The sequence below is a fragment of the Notamacropus eugenii genome, chromosome 5 (genome assembly GCF_028372415.1).
Source record: "Notamacropus eugenii isolate mMacEug1 chromosome 5, mMacEug1.pri_v2, whole genome shotgun sequence".
In the NCBI taxonomy this organism is placed as follows: Eukaryota; Metazoa; Chordata; class Mammalia; order Diprotodontia; family Macropodidae; genus Notamacropus; species Notamacropus eugenii.
Genome location: NC_092876.1, coordinates 144,934,221 through 144,956,729, shown reverse-complemented (window position 1 = coordinate 144,956,729; position 22,509 = coordinate 144,934,221). Strand labels below are relative to the sequence as shown.

Genomic DNA, 22,509 nt, shown 5'->3' with positions numbered 1-22,509 from the left:
TTTGGTATGACCTAATTCTATTACATGCTCAGTGAACATATCCGGGAGTGAGATGTTAGTTCCTTAGCAATTGGAAAGCTCCATTTCTGACTGATGGCACTGAGAAGGGAAGAGGAAGAGAAATTGGTGGTAATTCAGGAAAGGGATTAATTGATGTGGGAATAAAAGAAGTGAGGTGAGACTATGGATCAAACCAAAACAGCCTTATTTTAGGAGCAGAAGGGAAGGAGAAATGAGAGGGGAAACACAAGATCACCTGATGCAGTGTAAAGATTGAGAGAAAATCTTGGAGCTACTAAGATTCAGAGTAAGGAGACATTGGTTCAAATCTTGGTTCTGCCACTCACTATCTGAATGATCAGTGTTTGGCAGAAAATCCTTGAGATCCCTTCGTTCACAAAGTGTCAATTGTGCTCTTACCAGGCCATCTCTGTCTAACTGTTGTCGTGCTTCTAGAAATCAGTTTTGGCTGATGTATTGGTCATGCTGTGCTTCCAAGGCTGGGAGAGGAGGGGTGTTCATGAATGGTTCTGCTAAAATTGTTTTACTTTTCTCATTGTAGGCGACATTTTGGAGGCCAAGCATTTGTGACTGCCTCTGTTAGCCTCTTACACAGGGCTGTTACTAAGCTCTAAAACAAAAAAGGGAGCCGGAGGAAATAAGTATGGAGCTGCAATGTCAGAAGTGGGAAAATAGCTTTAGCACAGTCGCCTGCTTACATCTGGGACTAAGAATACAGTCACTTAAGAGAAAAGAAAGAAATGAGCAAGTTTTACCCACACAGCTGGCCTGCCCCAGACAGTAAATACCTTCCACAATGACTGTCTTTCTCCCTTGTTTATTGACTGATAGCCCCACACCCTCTACACACACACAATTGTCTATGCCAGTAAAGAAATATTTTGAACAAATGATCCTAGAATGGGAGAAGTGAATTGGGAGAGTCTGTACTTTTTTCCATTTTTTTTTTTACATCTCATCTTCTTTTTCCTGGTTTTCCATGGAATTTCTTCAGCCTCTGGAATCACAGAATTTCATGAGTTAGATGAGACCAGTATGTTCTCTCTCCTTTGCAAGTTCATGTTGGGCTTCACAGCGTATTGTATCCTATTGCTAAATATGAGAATTAGCCTACGAGGCGTAATCAAGGGCGTAGAAAAGGAAAGTAGTCAGGAAAGGAATTTAGTTGGCTACTCATGTACCAAGAGGGTGAGAAGACAACCCAAGTATTGTACTGCTATCCACGTAATAATTTAAATGTTGTGGGGGAGGGGAAGAAGTGTTTAACATGTTAGGCAAACCCTCTGGGGAGAATTTGTGGAAGGGCATAAACAAGACTTGCACATGATGAGAAGAACTAGATAAGTGACCGATCATAAGAAACATAAAACCACCAAGACTGAGAAAATAAATCCATAAAAATGTTGAAGGAAGTACAAGTTCATCAGCTATGCCTTTTCATCAGCTTAATTACTTATATTGGTATGGGGATAAAAAGCCAAGATTTTATCAGTCTTGGCCTACCTAGACAGATTTATCTAATCTACTAGACCATGGAATGACAGATTTAGAACTAGAAGGAACCTCAGAATTCATCTAATACAACTCATTCATTTTACAGAGGGACTTGAGATCCTACTCATCCAGGATCATACGGCTTGTAATTGTCAGAGGCAGGATCCAAATCCAAATCTTCCTGACTCATAATCTAATGTAGTCTCTATATCCTGCTGCTTCTCAGGGCCATGCTGGCTGTTTCATTTAGTGCTGAATACAACACAGGTCAAGCACCAGTCCATTATCTCTACTGAAATAAGGGGTGCAAGTGCATATCCTGCTTTCCTTGAGGTTGTGTAGCAAAATCTTGGAACATAAAAGATAACAGTGTTGGTAGGGAATGGTGAAGATGTTGTTGTAACTATTATTAATAGTCAAATAATACTTCAATATTTCTAGGAGATCACTGATCTTGGTGATTTGCCCAGTGTATTGTAAGATCCCTGAAGGCAGAAGCTGCCTCACCCATTTTTGTATCCAAAATGCCTGGCATGTAACAGGCACATAATCAATTCTTATTTACTTATTGAGTATTGTCTTCACTTACCCCAACAGCAATTTCTGCAAATACCATTCCACATAGAGGCTTTCAGAGTTAAGGGGGGAGATGAAGAGGAATTTACCACATTACCATTCAGAGCTTCTCTGCACTTTCCTAGGCTTGTTCTCAGGTAAAAGACATACCTGTTTTCAGCTTCATAGCTCCTGACAGAGTTCATGTTCTGCTGGCATAAACCCTGAAAACAAAGAGTTGCCTCCACACCATCTGAATAGAATTGTATGGAAGATTAGGTGAGTAAAACAATTATTCCTATGGTAGGAAATTCCTTTCCTCACATCTTATTTGAGTCTCAACTCTTCTTAACTTAAGGATGCCTAGAAGTAGAACATGCTGATGTTCAGAGCCTTTCTCTTTACCAGGGAATCACAACTTAGACTAAATATTTGGGTTGAAAGATGTATGGGGCCTGTGTTTTCACATAGAGAACTCCTAGGAGAGGAAGTTTCCTCCAACACTACAAGCACACTTTCTCTGCTGAGTATGGTCTTAAAGAGCTGCTCTCAGAACAAAGAGATAAAGGTCAAAAATGTAGGTGGCACAGTTGGTGCAGTGAATAAAGTACCAGAGTTGGATTCAGGAAGGCCTGAGTTTGAATCCTGCCTCAGACACTGACTGTGTAACCAAATTATATTCATCTGTCTGTACTTTAGGTTCTTTATTTCTACAATGGGAATAGCACCTAATTCGCAGTTATTATGAGGATAAAATAACATTTAAATTAATCTACAAACCTGAAAGTTCTACATTAATGCTTGTTATTATTTCTGTTATTATATACATATATTGGAAACAGGACTTGAACCCACATTTTCTTGGATCTGAGTCTAGCTCTCTATTTAGTACATTATGCTGCCTGATATATTGACTTACAAAACAAACATATCATTCTTCCCTCTATAATCTTGCTTTTTGGCCTTTCTCTCCATGTTGCTGAATCTAGGGAGGGTGAATGGCAATTATAGATGAGCAATGATACTTTGGGCCCCCATTCTCCCTATTTACTTGCCCTTTGTATAACTGGAAAATTACTCCAGATGTGCTTAGAGTTCAGAAAGGGAGCACATTTGTGCTTTCTCAGGACTGAAGCAACAGCCAACCACCCCCTCTCTCATTTACATTTTGCAAAAAACAGCTGAGACAACAAATTGTATTGCTCTAGGCAGAAATTAAAGCATTCTTTGTGTAAACACAATAAAAATAAGGAGTCTGGGAGATGCATACAGAAAAATAAAAGTCATAAGCCCACTTGATATTGGCAATAATTTAATCTGCAACCAGCATTGTAAAGAAGTTTTGCTGCAAATGCTTTCTGCAAAGCCTAGAAATAACAACATGCATATACAAGAAGCTCAGATGATAATATTCAATAACTCCTACTACTGTTCATAATCTCTCTTTTATTCCATGCCCTTGTTCTCCCATTAAATTAGGAAAAAAAGAAAAGAAAAAAAATTTTTAATATAACACCATCCATGAGCAAGAGAATTGGATTAGAGGATCATGACATAAAAAAGCATCATTTAAATCCCCTATCCTTTCAATTTCATGCTTCTCCTCCATGATATGCAACTAGAATCTTATTCTCCTGCCCCTAAAATCCAGGGCCTCCTCCTTCTCTCTCAACCTTATTCTCATATGTCTGTTAAAGGTCCTTAGTTCTTTATTCATCTCTTTATATGGGCTCATTATTAAACTCTGCCTTTCTTGGGAAGCCTTAAATTTATATTGCTTTTCTGAATCTGACCATAATAGATGCCATGGGAGTGTCAGAAGTCAGTATACTCCCCTCATTGTACTTCTCAAAATACTGCACTGTATTTTATTTTTCCAGAGTAAGTTACCTAAAATGGTTTAAATCAACACTGCAATAGCTTTCATCCTCTCTGGAGGAATAAGGTGGTGACCTAAAGAAAAGCATTTGGAGTTTTCAGAGGCTTTTCTAAGTCCTGATTTGTGACAGTAATTTAATTGAAATTCTAAGTGGGGTGTTTTGTTTCATTTTGTTTTTTCCCAACAGAGGATTTAAGTTCATGGATCAGATAAAAGACTATAGCCCTTACAGATGTCTGGAACCAAAGTATTACATTATTTTAAAAATCCACTCAATCTAATGGACTATTCTTAAAGTTTCTTTTGAAAAGTGACAAGAAAAGTTCCCCCTTTATGGGTTTTCTAGAAATATGCAACCAAATCCCGCAATTAGATAGGGTTCTAAAATAATAGGATTATAGGGAACTGAGTCATACAAGGTTTTAAAATGAAGCAGAGGATTTTATTTTTAAATTTCATCCTATAGGTAATAGGGAACTACTAGAGTTTTTTGAATGGGGTGGAAAGGTGGAAAAGAAAGAGGTAGAATGACATGGTCTGATCTTCTCTTTAGAAAGATAAATTTGACAGCTGAGCAGAGGTTAGAGAAATTTGAGGCAAAGAAATCAACCAATAGGCTATTGTAATAATTCAGGCTTGAGGAGTGGTTGAAAAGTAAGAAAAGAGAAGGGCTCATATACATGAGATATTATAAGAGTACAAATGACCAAACTGGACTTGGAAGTTTATTGGATTCGAAGGATGGGGCATCAAGGATGGCACCTGTTATAAGCCTGGATCACTAGCAGAACACTGATACCCTCAACAGTAATAGGAAGGGGATAATGTTTGGAGAAAGATGAGTTCAGTTTTAATCATGTCATGTTTAAAAAGTATGCAAAATACCTAGCTCAAGATGTCAAATAGACAGTTGGATGGGAAAGACTGGAGATCAAGAGAGATTAGAGCTAGAAAAATTGAGAATCATCTGCATAGAGATGATAACAAAATGTGTGGAAGCTGATGGCCAAGTGAAATTGTATAGGATGTGAGAAAGAAAAGAGGGCTCAGGGCAGAGCCTTGTGGTATACCTATAGATAGTGGGTCTGACTTTGATGAAGATCCACCAAAGGAGACTGAGGAATGTCCAATAGGTAGGAAGAGAATCAGGAAAGAGAGAGAGAGACAGAGAGAGAGAGAGAGACAGACAGACAGACAGACAGACAGAGACAAAGAGAGAGAGACAGAGAGAGAGAGAGAGAGAGAGAGAGAGAATGTCACAAAACTAGAATGAGAATATCAAAGAGAAGAGAGTGATCGATAGTGCCAATAACTACAGAAGGATAAGAAGGATGAGAATTGAGAAAAGGCTATTAAATGTGAAACCTAAGATGATTGTTAATGTTGGAGGGAGTATTTTCAGTGGAATGAAATTGGAAATCCGAATATAGTTAAAGGTAAGAATAAAAAAAAAATCCCCACAACCCCACACTCCTTCAACTCAATAGATATTGTGGGTTAGAAGGAAACAGAGAATGGCAGCAAAAGGGGAAAAACAATAAATAACATCAATTCTGTACCCATAACCTTCTAGTCCCAGAAAACTGTAATTACCACAATTATTGAGTGGCACCAAGGTGCTATAGAAAATAAAGTTCTGAACTACCCCATATTCAAATTCAACATATTATTTTGGATTCAGGAGTTCAATGAAATTTTCCCAGCTCTTTTCAAACCATGAAATCCATACTCTGATTGTCTTCATCCTCCCACTACCAGAACTTGGACTCACCTTGGGACCAATTGCTCCAATAGATGAGCTTTCATATTATAAACCATATCTCCTATGCTCTGGCTCTCTTTGTCTTCCTCCATCTGTACTTGAAATCTAGTTGCCCTTTACATGTTATTTTCTCCTATTAGAATGTAAGTTTTTCAAAGGGACTGTCTGGCTTCCTTGTTTTTGTATTCCCTATACTTAGCATAGTTACTAGCAAAATGAGTACTTAATAAAAGCTTTTTCATTTGATCAGATACAAATAAGACCTTACAATAAGTTGATCAAACTAGAGAACAGGTAGATGGTACAGTGGTTAAGAACATTAGATTTGCAGTCAGGAAAGGCTAAGTTCAAATTAAGCCTTGTAATGCTGAATAATTAATTTAAAGGCCCTCAGTCTCAATTTCATCTGCAAAATCAAAATAACAATAGCACCCACTTCACAAGGTTATCCTGAGGATCAAATGAGATGACATTAAAATGTCATGTACATATTGCTTATTACTATATTTATTATTAATGCAATACAATCAAAATACCAGTGGGATATTTCAAAGAAGTAAGTAAAATAATGTTAAATTTATATGAAAAAATAACAGGTCAAGAATATTAAGAGAATGTTAATAAGGGAAATATAGGGAAATTAATAGTCCTTAATAAGGAACAATGAGAAAATCTTAATAATGGAAAAGAAGAAAATAGAACTTGTATTTTTCTCTAAAGGAGTACTTGTTAAAATTATGCATTATAATAGAATGGATCAATAGAACAGATTATAGAATTATGATCTACAGCCAAATGAATGTACAATAGATTAATGTTAAATAAACATAATCTCAAAATACCAGAGGATATATATTCATTATTCAATAGCTAGTAACTATTAAGTAAATTAGACTGTGATTTTTGGGGGGGGGGAGTCTGGAGGAAGAAAGCGGACAGACATATTAACATAGATTATAATAAATTCTAAATACAGCAATGATCTAAGTATTTTTAATCATTTAAAATTAGATGGTAATGAAATGTTACATCTCACAATTGCTGGGAAGGAGAAAATCTTTATTATTCATGAATTAGAAAGAATTAAGAGACAAACTGATGAATTTGATTATATAGAAACAAAAAGCTTTTACAGAAAAAAAAAAGCAATGAATACAAAATAAGAAAAAAGAAACAGACTGGAGAAAAATCTTTCCAACAAATATTTTCTACAAAAGTTTGGCATTCAAAATCTTTCAAGATGTATGCAGCCAGAGGCTTTAGAAATAGAGATGTAATGACTCCACTATATTCTGCCTTCATCAGATCTTTTCTGGACATTTAAGAAGGCCAGAGAGTGTCCAGAGAAGAGTATCCAGGATGGTGAAAAGACTTGAGTTCATGCTGTTAGCTGAAGGAACTGGGAATATTTAGCCTGAAGGGAAGACTCAGAGCAATATTATAAGTATGTTCAAGCATTTGAAGAGCTGTCTTGTATGGGGAGATGGGGATTAGATCTGTTCTGTTTGTTTCAATAGTGGAATTGGAGGGAGCAAGGAGTGGAATTTCAAGGAAGCAGTTTTAATCTGGATGTCAGGAAAACCTTTGTGACAATTAGAGCTGTCCAGAAGTGGATCAAGCTTTAAGAGGTGATGGGTTCCATCTACTTATTGACCTTCAAGCAGAGGCTGGATGAGTGCTTATTAGAGATTCCTTCCCTATATTGATTAGTCTGGATGGTCATTGACATTACTTTCTGCTCTCAAATTCTGTGATGATTCCTGGAGTGCTGACTGTCCTTTAATCTTCTTCTGTCTCTAGAAAAGGGACTAGGTAAGACCTCATAGATCAGAACCTCCAGGAGGTGCTGGAGACATTCTCTTCTCACGGTTAAAAAGTTTTGGTCCCTTAACAATTGCACTGAGTGCACAGGTAGTACAAGTTAGCATTTAACACCACAGATCTAAAGTTATATACAATAAATACTATAATGGGTCACATCAAGAGGATGATGCATTAAACATGTATGTAATGCATTATCAGGTACCAACGTTTGTCAAAAGCAGCGCCTGACCCCACACAAGCACAAACAACAATGCTATAAGTGGCATCCCTGCCTATCACCCCATGGGTGTTATATATTAGTCAATAATTACCCAGCAAACTCCAAGCACTTTTGGTGCAGTCCTATCACCTTTGTACATTCAGTTGCCCCATCCTATGTGTGGAAACAGGCATTCTGGAGTTTACTGGTTCCAAATATGGGCTCATGGACACCTTGGGGAAATAAAATTGTCTTGAGCCAGACTACTGTGTGAACTCAGGCTCTGAAATTGCCTCTTTCCTCTCCAGTGTTTGAAGGTAGAGTGCTGGGCACCAAACTGGATGAATTGAACTGCCATACCTTTAAAATTCATGAGTATCAAAGGACCATTTTCTTAGCATCCTAACAATAGAAAATGAACAATAATTATTAAGATTTATTATTTTTAATAATAGTAAATTATTAAATAAATTAATAATGATTAATTATTAATAATTAACAATAATTACTATGTGCCAGATGCTGTGCTAAGTGCTGGAAATACAAATACAAGCAGAAAAATAAGACAGTGCCTGCCCTCGGGGAGCTTACAATCCAATAGGGTAAGATAAAACACGGAAGGAAACTGAAAGTGGGGACAGCAATGGAGTGAAAAGAGAAGGTATCTTTGAGGGATCATGGCAAAGAAAGAAGTACGGTTAGAAATAGAACCCGAAGAATGAAGTAAACATAGAAAACCTGGACTTTTCCTTGAAAAGGAGTTTCCTAGAGAAAATGATCAATCAGAGGAAGAAGCCTCAGGGGATAGGAATTTTCCAGGTGAGAAGACTTCTAAAGATTGGAGAAGAAAAAATACAGAATCAAGAGTAGGACCCAGAGAGAAAATAATAAACCTTTCATCTGGGGTCTCTCTTCAGTCTCTACTATGGAATTCTTTTGCTCTCATGATTTAAAAACATTGCCCAGCATGCCCGCCTGCATCTGCGATCTTTGCAGCTCTGTGACCAGGTCATTGTGACCATCTTTGGGCTCACTGTGCTGCCATCCCTCCATTATATGGCTGTTCCATAACTGGCACTTCCTATTCATGTTGGTCTGATTCCTACTAGGTTGTGCCTGGTTCTTATGCGATGATGCCAGTTGGGCATTGGCCCCTCTCCTCTTTAACCATACTGCTCTTGCTTCAGTAGTCATAATGATTGCTGTCCAACATAGGAGGACACTTTTTGTCTTCAATCCTCATGGTTGCTGTTGCACAGACATCTGTATAACAAACACTATTATATAGTTTAATCAGTATTCAAAGTCCTCCAATAACTGAACAGACCTGATGGCCAGTACATATAACTGTACATTACTCCCGAGGCTTCTACTTTGTGCTTGCAAAGGTTCAGACTCATGCACTGTAATTCTAAGGATTGTAGGTTCCAACCCTCTCTTCCCACCAGAAAATAAAATGATCCAGAATAAGCACAGTAAAGGAGGTAACCTATGGCTTAGAATATATGACAGATTGCATTGAATCTTTAGATCCAGTAGAAGGTTGTTGGTGGGGAGAAATGAAAAAAAAAGAAAAGTTCATTACATGTTCTCAGAGGTGAAAATGGAGGTTTACACACAAAAGAATTGCTTTTCATTCTTCTATCCTACACACACACACACACACACACACACACACACACACATACACACACACACACATACACACACACACATGCATACACGCACACACACACGCACGCACATAAACTTTAACAAATGAAAAGAGGGAAAGAGGCTCACTACACACGTAAGAGTGTGAAAGCAATTTCCTGCACTGTGAGTTATAGGTTTGAAGGAAGCTGGAATTGAGAAGAAAGGGTGTTCTGTGAAGAGACAAGAGGGAGTTTTGCATCATCCCAATAAGGAAGAACTGGCTTCCTGAAATTGACCAAGCTGCCTGGTTTGCAATGGGGGAAGGAAGAGCCCACTGTTATTGGCTAGCCCTGAAACTGACTGTTGATTTTGGGGTAGAGCAAACAGCCTAATGGCACCAGCTCTATTTGTGGAAACTGAGCCATTATTGAAAGCTAATAAAGATCAAATCTGGTCCAGGTGCATTCAAAGCTGATTTTCTGAGCCACAAATTAATTATAAGATATTGATGCAAATTTATTAAAGGAAGAAACATTTTTCAACAGATTAAAAATCAAAAGATATGAGTAAGTAGCTGTCAAATTATATCAACAACCGCAGAAAACTATCCATCCACACAGTAAGAAAAATGCAAATTAAAACAACTCTGAGATACCGCCCTTACTATTTTATACCCATTAGATTGTCAGAGTTTGTTTGCTTGTTTTCTAAAGATCCAATACAATGTGGTGCAGCTGTGAAAAAAATAGATATGTTAATTCACTGTTGATAGAGCTATGAATTGATTCAACCTTTTTGTGAAGCAGTATGGAATTATAAAATAAGCATTATAAAGCTGTTATACCATCTGATACTGCAGTCTCACTATTGGGATTAGACCCTAAAGAGGTTATTGACAAGAAAAAAAATCTATATGTATAAAAATATTCCTAACTGTCCTATCTGTAATAAGAAAGAAAGAAGCAGAAAAATATTTGGTGCCCAATGACTTCAGAATTCCTAAATAAATACTATATGAATGAAATGAAATATTACTATTTCATAAGAAACGATGAATACAAGAGTTCAAATACATATAGGAAGAATTATAAATTTCATATAAACAAAAAACAAAAGCAGAAACTATATAACAATAAACACATCTACCAAGTTATTTAGATAAAGACAATAATAACACCACAGTTGAATACACAGAGAATCTTGAAAGGTTCATGGAAAGAAACAGGATCATTTTGTTACTCTTTATTAAAGTTACTAACACATATTTTGTTTTTGCTTTTTCTAATCTGTAAATAACTATTTACAATTATGCATATAACTTCTATTTTTATTATTTTCTTTTGCTTTTATTTATATAGTTCAATACTTGTACTTGTAGAATTAAATTAAAATAAATTTATTTGAAGAAAAAAAAAGAGTAAGCAAGCGAACCAAAGACTTCACTAAAAGAGGAATTTACTACCTCCTTAAGCAGCCCATTCTACTTTTATAAATCTCTAATAATTAAGTTAGAGTATTTTTCCTCATATAGAACTCAAATTTGCCCTTCCTGAAATTTCCATCCATTACCATCAACCTAGTCATCTTATCATCTATTCTGCCAGACCATGTGCCATGACTCTCTACACCCCATACCACATTCCCCTACAAAACAGACAGAGAGACAGGGATGGGGGTGGGGGGGAACGGGGAGTGGAGGGTACACTTTCCCTTCTTGCTCTGACCTCAGTAATTAAAGTGACATAACCATGCTACCACAGTTACTGCAAAGATTGAAAAGGCATGTCAGTTGATTTCTCTACAAATCAAGTAACTATCCTTGGAACTTTGGAGACACTCCCTTCCCTAGCTACTATGTTTACATATGGTTTTTTTTCCTTCTATTAACTGTAGAATCTTTGAGGACAGGGACTATCTCCATTTTGAGTTTATGTTCCCAGAACTCAGCACAAGGTCTGATATAAAGTAAGTATTTTAAAGGGTTTTTTTCAGTAGTTTATTCATTCATACACTAGAATCAAAGAACCATAGAGCTTGAACCAAAGAGGACTTGAGTTGGTGTTTAAATTTCTCATGGGTGTCTTGCTCAAATCCCTCATTTTATAGGTGAAGAAACTAACACCCACCAATATTAAGTGACTTGTCCAGAGAAGTAAAGTATTCAGAGTGGGATTTGTAGGTCCTCTGACACAGGAACCAGTGCTTCCTGCCCTGTGCTGCCCTCCTCCCTCCTTTACTATGTCTCCATCTCCCTCCAACTCTCTTCCTGGTGATATATTAAAATGAACAAATGAAGGCTTGCAGATATATGGAAAGATGTGCATAAGATTCACACAGGATGAGAAAATCTTGGAAAGAGCTTTTGTGATTGACGCCAGCTAACTAAGCACCTGCACCAATGAATCCAAAGACCCCTTTAAGTACCAAAGTGTACATTATGGTATTCTTCTCATAATTCATTCCTTCAACAAACCCTTGTGGTGCTCATAGGAGGGTTATATTCAAGCTAGCTTGCTGATTTCTGTGCTCTTCTGTACTCACATTTCTAATGATTTCCCTCTGCCTTGTGCTACTCCCTAACTCCTTAGTACACTATATTTCTTTAAAATGAGTCTCACCATTTAGGGCACTTATCCTCTTGGCTGAACCTCTAATATATACTATAATGAGAGATTAATAATATATTAACATAATATTAATATAATAATAAAAATAAAGAGTATTGTCTGTTTGCAGTAGGACCCCACTCAGCCTTAGTCTGACTCCCTTTTCAAACCTGATTCTAGGAAGTCTTATTTCTAGTTCTCTTTTCCTTTAACCTCTGTATTGGTAATCATGTAGTTCTTCTAGATAAACATGCCAAAAGCTATCTGTTATCAAAGAGCCTGATTTCACAACAATTGTAAATAAAAAGAAAATATTCATACTGCCATATCGCAAAGCCAATCTCCTTTTTCACTCACCATTACCAGAAGTATCTGGTGACCTTGGACAAGTTAAGTAAGCTCTCCCATGCTAGGTCTCCTTACTTTATTCCTTAACATCCTGTTACGACCACTATCTCATTTTAATCCTAGGGGGCAATTTAATGGTTCCTCAGATCCATCTGCTGCCCTTATCTGATGAATTAGGGAATTGATGTAGGGCATCAAACGAGATAATTTTGGAAAGTACTTCAAAAACTTTACAACACCATATAAATGTTAGTTATTATTGCTATTACTAGTACAATATTAAATGAAAAAATAGGAATACTATCACAACTGCTTTGAGCTCCCACAAGATTTTAAAAACCAAACAGAGGAGTTTATATGTTGATCGCAGAGGCAATAGGGAGCCACTGACATTTAGTGAGAAAGGGAGTAATATGATAACATCTTCACTGTGAAGAATGGTGGCTGTGAAGAATGATTTGGAAAGGAGACACATGTGAGATAAGGAGGCCAATGAGGAGGCCGTTGCCGTAGTTTAGGTGAGAGGTGATGAGAGCCTGAACTAGGCTGGTGCTGTGTGGATGGAGAGAAGGTAGTATATGCCAGAGATGTCATGGAGTTAGAAATGATAGATTTGGCAATGTAAATGTCCCCTGTCCAAGTCTCCTTTTGACTCCAACAGCATAAGGAACTATACACATTTCATATACATGTATAGAAGATTTAGGACACGTACACTAATAAAATTTGTACAAATATAAGTTCTTTTAAGACAAGGACCATTTTTTAAAGTTTAATTCTGTGCTGTCCCTAGCATGACTTAATGTGCTAGACAAATACCCACAAATCACAGCTATACACGAAAGTCAACCATTGTGCAGATTTACCCACATGACTGCATTACACATTTTGCTTCCACTTATAGGCCACATGGGGAAAAGACAACAAGGAACTGGCAGAAAGTCAGCAATCACCTCCCAAATTGAAGTAGTCACTATAGCTTATAAAGCTAGGTTAGCAAGTTGAATTGGCTGAACCCACGTACTGGAGTCAGGACTGATACCTCTAAACTAGGACTTCTCAGCAAAACACATGCAAATACACACACACACACACACACACATGCTAGGGGGAATCACACCTCCAAAACTTGAGGGCTGTCCCATTTTTGATTATCAGGGAGGTTGAGAGCAAATAGGAATAATACAAGGAACTTTACCATGGAGCTTCAGGCACGTGGTCTTCAGGTGATGACAAGAGAAAAGAGTTTTTAATGGATCTTACAGAAAGCCATTTACAATACCTACTACATTGCTATATAAGCCTTCACAGAGACTCCTAGGCTCCTCTTCATCCCCATGGGTAAAGTATCTTCAAGGCATCAGTCATTCTCAAAGAATGGGTTGTGTCCTATTCAGGCAGATCTTACTGTTGTCCTACCTCTGAGGACACAGGAAGAGAGATACCAGTAAGTCAGAAAAACTGGAGGTTTCCAAACTAGAAGCTTCCAAGCATGGAATTAGATGACCAGGGTTCACATACTCTCTCTGCCCATTGACCTCATCCAAGTTATTAAACTCCTCTATGCATCAGTTTCATTATCATAAAAAAACAAGGGTTTGGGCCAGATGACTTTTGTGATTGATTGTATATGCCTATATAGTAGGTTATAGAAAAAGAACAGAGCAGGAGGGAAAGGGGGTAGGGAACATCAGGTAGGATGGGAAGGCGATAAAGTATAGGCAGCATGTAGGACAGAGAAAGATGAGGTAGGAAAATTTTTCCAGTCTAAAGCAGTATATGAAATGTCTTTGTAACTGTAAAAGACTGAAAAATAGAAAGCATTATTACCAAGCAGTCTTGGGAGTCAGAACATCCGACCTTTATCACTTACTAGCTATAGAGGCATGGATAAGCCCACCTACCTCTCCAAATCTCAGCTTTTTTTTTTATCTATAAAATGAAAATACCAATATTTGTCCCATTAGTAATGCATTATTTTGAAACTTCAATGGTATGATGTATGTGAAATTTGAGCTATTCAAATCTGATTCTACCTGCTGTTTTTGCATACTCTTTCTCCTCCATCTGAATATTTCATTATTCATTATGTTTGTAAACAGATGGTCAAATACCAGTAACTAGAATACACTTATTTCGTATCAAAGGAAGTTTTCCCAGGAGGTGAATTCTGATCAAGGTCTAGACCCCTGTTTATTTTTTTAATTATAAGAATGTCTTCCCTGAAAGCTGCCAAAGCTCTCTGATTGCTAAGGTCTATTTGATAAAAAATGATTGAGAGAAATCTATGAACAGCTCCCAAACAAGCAGTTTTAGTTATCTACTTGCTAAATATCATTTTGGCATAACATCAAGAATACTGGAGCTGAATATCTCACCTCCTTACAGAAAGTGTAAAATCTGGACACCTCAGTGGGGAAAACTCTAGGATCTCCATGAGTGTTCAACCACTGATCCAATACAATTCAGCAAATATTTATTAAATACCTACAATATATACAGCTAGTTTACTAATGAAAATCAATTACAATATAAGACCAAAAAATACTTTATTCAGCAAACATCCCACTTATTTAATAACTGTCGCACTTGGTCGTTCCACAGAATAAAAACTTATTTAGAAAATGTTTGGAAGAAGAATGATAAGCAATTATAAGTAGTAGTATTTTATAAAGCAGAGAGAAGCAGAGAAGGATATAACCAGTTTAAAGAAGGCTCGACTAGACATTCAACTGAGCAGTTATCCCAAGTGTGCTTAAGGATGAAAATATGGAAAAGGTTTTATTTTTCAGTTTTGTTAATCATTATAACGTGCTGTTTTGTCCATCAAGAATAATGAAACTGTTCACCATGTTTGGACCTTAATATCCCTTAAAAGGAGAAAACACTAAAGAAGCCAAAGATAGGAAAAGCAGCCAGCTCAGCCTAGTATATGGTGAAAGAGACATGTAATTTGAAATAATTCGGTGGGCTTTAAGAGACTGATATATGAAATATCTGAAGGAAGGAAAAAGTATCAAAGTTTGAAAGGAAAAACATCTCAGATTTTAACAACACCAAAAATTAAGACAACCAAAAGAATCTTAATAACTACTGACCTATACGTTTCCACCCTTACAAAAATCATATGGCAGCCATCTATGGACAAATTAGACATTTTCTATGAAGATACTGGTAGGAGAAAATCAGGTTTTTAAAAAGGATCTTTTTTTAGGGAGGCAGTTGCAGTTAAGTGACTTGCCCAAGGTCACACAGCTAGTGTATGGTCAGATTTGAACTCAGGTCCTCCTGATTCCAAGGCTAGCACTCTAGTCACTTTGCCATCTAGCCGTCTCTCTCTAATAGTGCACCACGTCTTTGCTTCTTCACAATTAACGAAAAGATGTAGAGCACATGAAATCCCATTGTGATTATTGTTTGCTGATTTCAAGAAAGGATTGACTCAATAAAACAATGGCAGTAAGACTAAGGAGGTTAGATGGCATGGTAAATAGAATACACGACCTGGAGTCAGGAAGATCCAAGTTCAAATCTGGTCTCAGACACTTACTAACTGTGTAACCCTGAGCAAGTCGCTTAACTACTGTTTATCTACACTGTAACATGAGGTTAATAACAGCATCTACCTCCCAGAATTATAGAGAGATTCAACTTGTAAAGCATTTAGCACAGTGTCTGGCACATAGTAGGTGTTACATAAATGTTTATTCCCTCCCTTTGAAACAAAATCTTACCTTACAAGGTTTTCAACAACAAAATGTCTCCCAGTCATAACAAAATCCTTTAGGATTCTTTGAGTGACATGGCACAAATAGCTAGGTTAAATGACCCTCAGATCACTAACATTAGGTGAGACATAATGGAGATGTATGCTCGACACAGGGGAGCACTACTATGATAGACTAGATCTAGTGTGGAATATAAATTAAAGAAAGATTCTCTAGGAGATACGGAGGTGCTCTTATTTCCAGACCACATTAGAGTGATTGTATCAGGTCCCTAGAAGAGATCTATGACTATTCCACATGAAAAAGATCAAGTATGAAGAATGGCTATTGTCCTTATTTCAGTATGCATTCAGATGGGAAAATCTATATTACTTCTCCATTTGCATGTATATCTGAGACAGAAGAGATGGACAGTATTCTTGTTGCAGATTTGAAGCAAAGGAAGAAAGCAGGCTGGATTATCTTAGAGGAATTACAAAGCTCCTATAATGACCCCAAGTTTCCCATGAAAACAATGGCTCATCTATTCAATACCAATATTCTACCAGTGTTTTTATATTGTAATGAAATATGGAATACAGCTATTCCAAGGAAAACAGTATTATTATTATTAACAAACATTTTTATAGCACCTACTATGTGCTAGGCACTACGTTAAATGTTTTACCAATATTTACTCATTTTATCCTCATGACAACCCTGGGAGATGATTATTATTTTCATTTTAAAGAAGAGGAAACTGAAGTTAACAGACAAATTAAAAATGTCACTCAGAGGGCAATGGAGCGGAACCTGGCAAACCTAAGAAGACTGTAACATATAACCAATGAAGAACTCTTAAGAACAGGAATAAAGATATTATCAAGGACTTATACGATAGGAAGACAAGTCACTTGGTGAAAGATGACAATATGGACAACCAAAGTGCTTTAGCAGTACACTTACAATGTCAGGAGAAAGTAAGAAAAGCTTTTAGCACATTGGGGGAATCTCCTGTGGTAAAATTATGAAAGGTCATGAAAAAGAGTCCTGAAGAATGGGCATGCATGGATTGATTATAGATTGATTAGATTTGTTTGAGTTTCTGAATCTGTAGAAAGCATTGTGCCAAGTCTGAGAACGTGAAAAGTGAATGAGATGTATTCCCTATGCTTAAGGAGTTAAGTCTAGTATAAACAAAGTTCTATACCACAAAATTTTATATGGAACAGGGGCAAGCAATTGGAAAGGAATAAACAGAGACTCATAATAGTTTAGAAGAGGTAACTAAAATTATTATATACCTATAAATTAACTTCTTAAATAAAAATAGCTGAAAATCTCATTAAATTTAAACTTAACATTAATCTCCTACAAAACTAATTAAAAATATAAAATACAGCTTATGTGTACATAATAGAGGAATAAACTAAGATTTCAGTAAGGAAAGAGGAAGGATTGACAGCCTATTAATGGGGAAGATGAGAGAAAGTTTCATGGGGAAAATGGCATTTGAGATAGGTGTTAAGGTATTGATAGGATTTATGTGGGTAGAAGGAGGGGCATCATTCAGGGCATATAGAACAGTGTGAGTAATAACACAAAGGCAGGAAAATTAGTTACCTGGGAGAGATTGGACAATGAAAGAAAAAAAAAAGGCAGCAACTAGCAAGTACTCCATATTCAGAGAAACACAGAGTTATGTGAAGGAGACTGGAATGACAAAGAATTCGAAAGTTTCCGTTGAGATGCAAGATTCCACAGGGAAGTTCCAGAGATTTATTGAGAAAAAAATCTGGCCAAGGTAATGCTTTGTCAAAGGGAGAGTGGGACAAGATGAAAGATTTCCACTAGTTCAAAATACCTCAAAACTACTGGGTTAAATCACAGGATCATAAATTTAGAGCTAGACGGAGTAGAAAGATCATCAAGATTAACCATTTTGTTTCATAGATGAGGAAATAGAGGCATATAGAGACTAAGTGACTTCCAGGGTCACAACCAAAGTTTTCCTAGTAGCCTTGGAGTGTCAGGAAAAAGCAAGAAAAGTTTCTAATGCACTAGAAAAAAATCAATCATTGACGGAGGCAGGATTTGAACCCAGTCTTTTGAACTTTCTGTTGAGCTACAGCTGACATCATCAGATGAGAGATTCGCTTCTATGAAATTTCACAGGGCAATTTGGGAATCCAAAAACTATCTCTGATGAGTGGACATGGTTTCAGTAAATGAACTAGCAGCAAGTTAGTAAACATTTGGCTGAACAAAATACCACGCTGAAATCAACAAGGACTGACTTCTACAATCAAAATATAGACTTTTCCCTGAAGTAAATAAGATGGAAGCTGTGTAAATTAACGCCACAATAAGGGAAAATTGATTAAAACAGTGAGAGGAAGATGTCACTCATCCCCAATTCAAGCTTTTATTCTGAATGCTAAAATACTTTAGTATATTTACCCTCTTCAAATGTCTGCACAGATGCTGCTTTAGGAATAATTTAACCTGACAATCACTTAATGAGTAACTACTGTACTCAGGTGACACAGTGGATAGAGCTCTAGGCCTGAAATCAGGAATGCTCTTCTTCCCAAGTTCAAATCTATCCTCAGATACTTACTAGTTGTCTAAACTTGGAGTTTATAGTAACTTAACTCTGTTTGCCTCAGATTCCCCATCTGTAAAATGAGCTACAAAAGGAAATGGCAAACAACTCCAGTATCTTTGCCAAGAAAACCCCAAATGAGGTTGCAAAGATTCTAACATGACCAAAAAATGAATGAACAAAAACAACTCTGTACTCAGAGCACTAAAATAGGATTTGGGAGAGAAATAAAGTCCAGAAAGACAGTATCCTTGCCCTCATAAATCTTATGGTCTAGAAGGAAATTATGACAAATACTTAAACAAGATAATGCATATATACATAAGTGCAAAGTCATTTAAACAGACCTCTTCAAAATTCTCGCAGAATTTCTAAGTTGGAAATGTCAAACCTGTACCTGAAAAAGAATCTGCTCTGCAACATTCGACACGTATGACAAGTTATCATTTAGCTTTTGCATGAAGACTTTCAGCAAGGTGGAATCTACTCCCTTTCAACATCTATCTCTGTTACAGTTTGGGCTATCTTTAATAATTAGGAAATGTTTTCTTACATTGAGACTCTCTGCTTCTTTGCACTTCCTAACCATTGATTCTACTTCTGCTTCCTTAGACCATACAGCACAGATCTAAATACTTCTATGGGAAGCTCTTTCAAATCCTTGAAGACAGCAATCATGCCTCTCCTCCACTACCTGCAAACCTCTCTCCTTCAGGCTTAACATTCCCATTTCTTTGAAACAATTCCTATATGGTATGAATTCAAGATGCTTTAGTATTGTGCCTATCTGCCTTCCTCCCTTTTTAAAATGTCCTTCCTAAAATGTAGCACCAAGCCCTGGAAACCAAATTATGGTTGTGATTTGTGCAGGGCAGAGAACAAGGCCATCACCTCCTTATCCCTAAAAGTTCTGTTTTTTGTACTCTGTGAGAGCTGAGGGGAAAATGAACCTTACTGACTGGGGAGATAATGGAATGCTTTCTGAAGTTGACATCTGAATAAGTGTTCCAAGGATGTTTCATAGGTGAAGTGGGGTGGTACTCCAGGCAGAAAGGCCAAGTGAATCTTAAAGACACAGAGGCAGGAAATCACTCGACATTTTTATGAGATAGAGATAATAAGGTTTAGCTAAAACAAAAAGTATGTCGAGCAGAAAAGTATGAAATAAAGCTTCAAAAAAATGATGGAGTCATGAGGATATTGAATGGTAGGCAAAGAAACTTGGACTATTTGCTAAGCAACACGCAAAAATAAGGACAAAGAGAAGAAAAGGAGGAAAACCATCAATCTTTTAAATAAAACCTAGTAAAAACTGCATATTTTTATAGAAAATTATATTCTAGCCATAATTCAAAATAATTGCAATACTTTTGAACCTTTTTTTCTTCTACTGAGAGCTCAAAATAGGAAGGGTTGTGGTAGTATGAAATCCTTCTTTCAGGAGGGCCAGTTACCCCTCTGATATCGTTTAGAGTTATATCTGAGCCTTTGGATAAGCCATCTTACTTCCTTATTTTTATGGGAAACCTCAGAATAAAAGAATACCAGAGAGCTCAAAGAAACTCAACATAATTCCATTGTAAGCCACTAAATCCATTTTAGAATTGATTCCACCACTCCAGGTCTCCTTCTGAGGTTGATAACGATAAAGGTCAACAGGCTTAGCTCCTTTAGTCAACATCTTAATGCCATCTCCAAGTCCTCCCACCTGGAAAAACTTGGAGCTACTGTCTCTCTTCCCCTCATTTCTAATACATAACTCTCTCCCTGACTTTAAAGACAAGAAATCCCTAACCCCACGAAGAAAACTGACTCCTAGGTGGTCTTTACAGTCAGCATTTCTTCTTCTGGTATAGTGCGATCACTTTCAAACTTTTGTATCTCACTCCAGCTCCCCTCTTGCCTTCAACACCCACAATTGGAGCATCCAGTAACAATAGCAGCAGCAGTACTCAGCCAATAAACCACTTTAAAATATTCCCAACAATAATATCTAACATTTGTAGAACTATAAGGGGAGTGTTATTATCATGCCCATTTTACAGATAAGGAAACTGAGAAATAGAAAATCAAGTGATTTTTTTTCTTAGGATCATACAGTTAATAAATCAGTCTGTGTGCAAAGTACTGATACTAGGTAATGTGATGAACAGTAGGGTAGGATGGGGTAAAGATGTGGAGGGACTGAGTGTTCATGGATGAAGAAAGCATGGCATAATGTATTATATATAATAGAGGTCATTGGAATTGAAGTTATAACAAGGGACATGAGTTGAATTCCAGCTGTACTATATATTAGGCATACAACCTTGAACCTTAACCAATCTGAACCACAGGTGATTTCAAGCTCTAAATGATTAAATCCACTGTTCATAATTAACAAGGTGTTAATGGTCTGCCTAGAGAGACAAATAGGAAAACCTGAACCTACGGCACTTTCAAAACTACTTGAAAAAACACCAAGTTTAGAGTCTTTTGAGGTATTTACCTTTTAAGATTCTGAGAGAGGCATGGAAACCACGCCACCCAGGCTGATCAAGGGTTCTTGCACTCTAGGCAATTCCTTTTAGTTGTTTTTCTTCAGGCTGCTTGTCTGTGTTTCAGGTTTGGCTGTGGTTCTGACTCAGACTTTCCACCTCCTCAGACCTCTTTTTGTTGTTACCATTCACTCCACTGGTCTTTATTTATGGCAGTACCCAGCTCCACTACCCTGCAATCTTGATAATACTTTTGCCAGACTTCCACATTCATCATTTTGTCTCCCTAGGTTTTCCTGTTTCAATTAGATTAACCAGGGGGGCCAAAGTTTGCTTCTCACCCTGACTGATCTCCCCCAGATGAGGAGCATATACATTCTATGGAGCTTTGAGAGCCATCCCATTTGTACTGAGCCAATAAACCACTTTCAAATATTCCCAACAATAGTATCTAGCATTTATAGAACTCTAAAGTGAGTGTTATTACTATTCCCATTTTACAGATAAGAAAACTGAGAAATAGAAATTTTAAGGGATTTTTCCCAGGGTCATACAACTAAACAAATGGCTGAAGCTGAATTGGAATGCAGGTCTTCCTGACTCTGAATCCAATATCCTCTCTATTATACTAACAAGCTGAATAGTTAGCCTTCACTTAAGGACTCTGTGTGTGTGTGTGTGTGTGTGTGTGTCTGTGTGTGTGTGTGTGTGTGTGTGTGTGTAACTGGGACAGGGATGGGGGAGGGGGAGGAAGAAACATTACCACCCAAAGAAATCCATTCCATTTTTGTATAATTCTAATTATTAGGAATTTGTTTTTCTTTATATTAGACTGTTGTTCAATTGTTTCAGTCATGTCTGACTCTGACTCCATTTGGAATTTTCTTGGCAAAGATACTGGAGTGGTTTGTGAAATGTTAATTACAGTTATAGATCTTCCCCACTCATCAATAGACCTTAGCAAGAGTTCATTACAGGGAGCTTGATTAGGGGAGGCTTGTTTGTAGGAATGCCAACACCTTTTGTTAATTAATCAGGCACTGGGTCAGGAGGGTCTTGCCCTCTGGATCTGAAAAATGCATACTCTCTGGTAACTATATATGTATGTAATAGTCAGACAATTGAAACTATCTGTTGATCTGTGATGTATGCACTGCTTATGGTTAGGCAGTTACAAGCCCTGTCTGTTGGTCTTTATTTCACTGCTTGCATTTTCTCTGTTGGTGAATGTAATTAGATTGTTGACCTTTCAAAAGTTGCTTTATTTTTAGAAAAGCAGATCTTAGAACCTGTACAGCAGACCCTCCTGTGTATGCCAGGATGCTTGCTGCTACAGTTTGCCAGTTCTGTCTCCAGTTCATTTTATAGATGAGAAAACTGAGACAAACAGGGTTTAA

General features: G+C 37.1%; 1 long non-coding RNA gene across 1 annotated transcript in view; it reads right to left on the bottom strand.

The window, feature by feature from the left end:
- The window catches only part of LOC140508926 (uncharacterized), a 32,945-nt gene extending 15,206 nt beyond the window's left edge, over positions 1 to 17,739 (bottom strand). Inside the window, exon 1 of the long non-coding RNA XR_011968534.1 lies at positions 17,654 to 17,739. This is a non-coding gene — a long non-coding RNA (uncharacterized lncRNA). The remainder of the gene's footprint in view (positions 1 to 17,653) is intronic.
- Positions 17,740 to 22,509: the final 4,770 nt, after the last annotated feature.